At 35.4% G+C, this 5,868-nt stretch overlaps 1 protein-coding gene and 1 long non-coding RNA gene across 18 annotated transcripts in view; both read left to right on the forward strand.

The window, feature by feature from the left end:
- Positions 1–5,868, forward strand: part of TENM2 (teneurin transmembrane protein 2) — a 3,966,312-nt gene that overhangs the window by 3,077,761 nt on the left and 882,683 nt on the right. The gene's annotated exons all lie outside the window — the stretch shown is intronic.
- The window catches only part of LOC118151654 (uncharacterized), a 57,311-nt gene continuing 56,459 nt past the window's right edge, over positions 5,017–5,868 (forward strand). Inside the window, exon 1 of the long non-coding RNA XR_013530751.1 lies at positions 5,017–5,118. This is a non-coding gene — a long non-coding RNA (uncharacterized LOC118151654). The remainder of the gene's footprint in view (positions 5,119–5,868) is intronic.

Below are 5,868 nucleotides of genomic sequence, written 5' to 3' on the forward strand. Positions count from 1 at the left end.
GCATAGCTAAATATCATTTAATCTCAAAACTGTGTTGAAAATACATCATTTCCTGGGTAAGTCGCACATACTCAAAAAGATGTCACTTTTTTGCATTTAAATTTATGTTTAATTTTGAAATAATTTATTCTACAGTGGGGACAAGGGGATGTGTCTTACTTATGCCTCCGTTCATGTAGCTAATCAAGGTGTACTCTCAAGGAAAAATCTGCACTTGACTCCTTTTGAATTTTAACAAAATTCTGACACTTGGCACATTCGCCACTCTGAGGTGCTTATTTGATAGGAAATTACTTTTAGAAGTTTCCATAAAAGCATACATTGAATCAATTTACTGATGTCCTTTTTCAACTTCAGTGTGTGTGTCAGATACTATTTAAACGAAGGCAGTTTAATTGCCTAATAAATAAAATCACGTGTAATCCAAGAATTTATGGCACATTTTAAACAAGGTGTTTTAGCTAGTCCCTCGTGGTTGATATTCTCACATATATAGAGGGAACCATCTATACAGAGTTATTTACACATATTTATAGACCTATACCTTCTCCCATTTAGGTTATATGCATCTTAAAAACTCATCTAATAAGGGGGTGTTTTTGGTGAAGGCAAGGGCACAAAAAATGGTTGCCTTGAATTTACCTAGAAGAGTTATGGCTGAAAAAAATCTGTAATTAATCATGTGTTTGATTGACCAAGAATAGTTTTATTTTTTCGGTATTATTCAAAACATCATATTTGAATAATTTTTCCTTTCTGCGAGTCTATGTAAATCCCTGTATACTGATAAGAAATAAACCCTTAGATACAGTGTTCTGATTCTTTTCCTGTAGTGCTAGTTGCAATGCAGTCAGAATTACATCGAGAGAAATGTACTTAGAGGCACTAAGGAACTCTGTATGTGAGTATGGTTGCCAAAGCACGAAGGAGGTACTGAAGCCAGAGTTCAAGCTAGGTGAGAGATGGTTATTGTAAAATATACAGGTAGAACGGCTTTTTCTTTTTAAAAAATGTTTTCAATATTTTACATGTTCAAAAGAGGTATATAATGCATCTTCTGTTTTCATTCTTGGCCAGAAATAAAAATAAGAAATTTTACACATCACATCATAAACTCTTTAAGCAAATAAAAAATGAGGTGTGAGCAACTCTGCAGGCAGAGGTGTTAATTTCAGTAAACTTCTTGCTCTTTCTGACGAATTCTGTTTAGCTCACAAAGAAATCAATGCTTTTTCACATCACTGATTTTATGAAGTTTGGGAATGTATTATCATATAGATTGACAGTTGCCCCACTGGTTCCACACTGCAGCATGGACACTTACAAAGCCATCATTAATTTCTCACACTTGTACCCAGAGATGGCTTCCTCCATAATAAACACTGTGTCCTTCAGAACCAAATCAATAACCTTTTAGGTATGCCTTTCTTGAAGAGGAAGTAACAGGAATCTGTACTTTGAGAAAGAAGCGTTTCAATTTAACTTTACGTTTTAAATATAAGTGGTCAAAAAAAATGAATCTTTCCTGTGGGATTCTACATGTTTTAATTTCATTTCATGGTGGGATTTGGGGATACATGGATTTTTCACCGTGTTTATTTAAAAATCTTCCCTAAAAAATTCCAGTTGTGAATTTGCTAAGCATAGTTAGTGTGTGAAGACAGACCTCAGGAATGAACTTCCTGTTTGGTAATATGAAGTATGTATCCAATCCGCAAAGTCGTGTAGTAAGATCTCTGACTTTGCACATTGGATAACTGTTTGACAACAGTTGTCCCTAGATCAGTGTTCATTATGCTTCCTACGTGCTGCTATGAAAAAAACGACCCATTAGATAAACTTGACAGGCAGTCCCATCACACAGATGAACCTGTCTTCCTATCTTTCTTTCTTTTTTTTTTTTTTTTGGTAGTATAGACACCAGAATGCTGCATCCTATACTCACTTTATAACCACTCTTTTAACATTGTGCTGGCTTGGATTGGGTTGCTTCAGATAGATAAAACTCTTAGGTCCACGTCGTTTTTTCAGGTTCTCTAATCCTATCTTGAAGTCAATGATGATTTGGCTAGAAATGGCAGTGAGAGTAGAGAATAGCCCTCCGAGTTATTGCTGCTGTGAAATTTGATGACATCCAGAGAAAGGGCTTTCCTAGTGACTTTAAATTAGAATCCATACTTCTGTTCAGTAATAAATGTCCCACTTAAAAGATGTCCTCTCCGGGGCTCTTTATATTATCTGAGTTATGGAGAAAATGGGGCAGTCACTAATACACAAGAATAACTAATTGCCTCCTTAAAGATGCAAAGTAGCACAAACTGTAAAAATCTGGTCTATGTTCTCTTGACTCCCTTAGGCAGTTTCTTCACCGTGGGACTTAAAAATATCCTTGAGGTTTTTTGTTTGTTTGTTTGTTTGTTTTTTCTTTCAGCAGCATTCTAGTTTCAGGTATTTCTCTGGAAATCCAGAAAGGAAAAACAACAACAACAACAACAAAGAGAATAAAGTTGGTATGAAATAGGAAGCCAGAAATGACAGTAAATGAAATCTAGTGTTAGTTAAAGCTTTAAGAAAATTATTCTTCCCCTCCCCTCTCCATGTCCACCCAAAGTAAATAAGTACAATGCTCATTTTCATCTGTTGTCGATTGGGAAATTTACGATCCTCATAATGTACTCTGAGGTTGAAATATAAATGTTGGGTTAATTCCATTGCATTTCACAAAATGCATTTATAAAACAAGCTGGCTCTAGGCATGTAATGGATTTATGTAAAGTGTATTTGTGGTACACAGATTCTATTAGATTGAGTCCTTTTGGCAAAAGGTCCATAGTATATCTGTCTCCTCGGCAGAGTTTGAACACACCCAGGTACTCACTGCTTGTTAACCGAGACACTAGGATGAAGCCTGAGGGAAGGGAGGATTTTCCTTAGCACAGGGACAATGGCCTTAGATTGTTACTGCCAACTAAGTTGTGTTCATTTGTACTTTAAGCGAGTTTCTTAAATTTTTCTCCTTTCTTTTCAGAAAGTGGCTTCTCAATAAATCTAGTGTTACAGCAGGCTCCTTAAGTAAACACAAACAAAACATGCTAGTGGGTTTCTATTTCCACTCCCAGTCTATAACTCTTACGTGCTCAAATTAACTTTGTGTTTTATAACCCACTCTATTCCTTTCTTCTCCTTAATCCCTCATGTAAAATCACAGAGAGTGCCTGGAACAGACATAAAACCTTACTAGGAGCTCCAGACCTAGCCAAGGGTCCGTAATTTTGCTCTTAAGGAAAGGAAAAAGTCAGTGGTAAGAATAGTAGAAGAGGTAGCTACAGAAAGCATCCATTCATATTTGACTATGCTTCATGTTGATATGGGATACTTTCTTTTCCAGCCACATTTTATAAAACCAATTTCTATAGAACCTAAAGAAAATGTTTGTCTCAATTTCTTAAAAAAAAAAAAAGCCCCAAATTTAAAAGCATACACACACAAAAAAACCCAGAGCAAACTTTTAAGCCATTTAGATGACAATGATTTCAATTTGTGTTTTTATGCTTTATTGTATAGACCTGTACATTTAAAAGAATACCACTATAAAAAAGAATATGAAATGAGTTATGGATTTAGAAAAATGAAGGTCATCGACACAAAATATCATGGGTTCTGTCTTTTCCATTCCTGAATGAAAGGATGATCTCATTTATGTTTTTCTCATTCAATTCCTTAAAAAGCCAGGTATTACAGGGTATAGAGACAACTTATTTTAAAAACGTTCATTAATGGGAGTCTTAATATGTGATTATTACAATGCAAACACACAGCTGATAATAACATACAACCAGGGGCAACATGTAGGAATATCACACTGTCACATGGCATGATAAGAAAGCTGGAAGTGAAAGAATTGATGTTCTGCAAATGGACCTGTATGAGACTTTGGAGGTTTATGTTTCTGGCAAATTAAACAATTCTTACGTTACTGTGAAGAAGAACAGAGTACTTGGAGGAGTGGAGGAGTCTGCGCCTTATTTCAGCACTGCACTTTCCAGATTATAAACTTTGGTGGCATGGTCCTTCGTTATTTATATATTTCTTTCTTTTCTTTGGTGGTTTCTCTCATGTTTGTTAATGCTCCCAGGGGCTATCAAGGAATGGCTCCATTCAATAAATACAATAAATAAAATGAAGCACTAAGCCTTCCTTTTGGCAAGGGCAGCCTGATTATTACATGTGTAATCTCCAGGCCTTCGGGGAGACATTGGGCTTGGTGGATAATCATTTGGTTTTAAGCTGCTGAGTTCCTGATATCAGTACTTTAACTTCAGTTGAGTTGCTCTTTTTACTGCAAAGGCAATAAAATGGTAAGAAGCAAAATGTTTTTGTCCATTCACAATTGGAAGCCTCGTCAGTCAAAAACTCTTGGTTTTTTTTTTTGCTTATTGTTCAGTCATTTTTTAAGTTTAGTTGTTGTTTGTCAAGGATTGAATTACATTTATCTAATAGGTGGGAGAGATGCACCATGCATAGAGAATTAGGGTCATAAATAAGATGAGTTAAAGCTAAGGAAGTTGATAGTATAAATTTTCTACAGACAATTGAATCAGAAGAAACCTGCACAGAAAATAATATCAAAGTAAAACGGGTTAGAGAACAATGTATGAGAAGCAATGAGGCACTTGAATTAGCCATTCTGAAACAGAGCAAGTAGAAGAAAATTTCGGGTATTAATAATAGATTTGTACATAGGAAATCCCAGATATGTGGGCATTATGTATATAAGCTTATATACGAAACTAAAAATGTTACTTGTGATTTAATTTGAGTACTATTTAAGTGCTAGCTGTAAGAACCTTCTAGAAAATTGTTCTTTCCCGGTTTCCATCAACTCAGTTTGAGGAACATTAAAGGAGTTGAAGGTGCGGCTAAGTGGTTTAATGGTGGTCTTAATGTGTGATTACTATAATGTTCCGTTGCTACAGTTACTACAGAGTTCCGTTCTATTACTTCCGTTACTACAACAGAAGTTACAAACTGCGTGTTAGTCTACAGGCTGAATCCACTTTGTTTAATTTGATCCGCGCAGTCTCAAACATTTTTAGATGAACAACTAACATTTTAAAGGTGAGAGATTTTATATTAGAAATTTTATTTTTGGCCATCCTCAATATAAGATTCAGTCATGCTGGTCCAGGTTTTGATCAGGACAAACCGGATTAGAAAGAGTCACAGTAGCTAGCAGTTCCGGATAGATTCCATGTCTTTTAGGTCACCTGATCTTCCTCCAGGCTACTCTGTTGTCTACGGTCTGACTTAGCCTTTGTAGTCCCTTGAGTTACCAACTGTGACCTACATACAATCTTTATGGAAATTAGATATAAAAACTGTAGGAAGCTAGAGCCTAGCAATTTTACGGATTCATGTATTTAGAGTTGCGATGTTACTTCTTTTGGTAAGTCTGCTCCATCCGCAAAGTGGGTTTAATATTGTACTACTAAATTTTTAAAATGGTTTTAAGGCATTTCAATTTAAATGCTTCAGATAAAATTAAATTAAAATCAATTTAATTTGGAAAGTAATAAAATAATTGTATACGTGGGGCGGGGGTGAGTTTAAGTGCGTAATATGTCATCTCCATCTTCCGAAGTAGATGCCCTGAAGTACTGAAAAATTAAGGTCAGAGTCTTTGATTTAACACATATACTTCAAGCTATTTTAATGTAAAAGTATCCAGGTGGACTATTTGGAAATAGATGGAGGGAAAACCTACTTTAAAAACTTCAGCTATTTCAGTGGATTGAGGAAAACCCTAGGGCTTTTCAGGAGGAAGCCATTTAAAGAGAAGGAAAATGACTTTGTGCTAATTATGTTCAG

This window comes from Callithrix jacchus, chromosome 2 (genome assembly GCF_049354715.1).
Source record: "Callithrix jacchus isolate 240 chromosome 2, calJac240_pri, whole genome shotgun sequence".
Classification (NCBI taxonomy): Eukaryota; Metazoa; Chordata; class Mammalia; order Primates; family Cebidae; genus Callithrix; species Callithrix jacchus.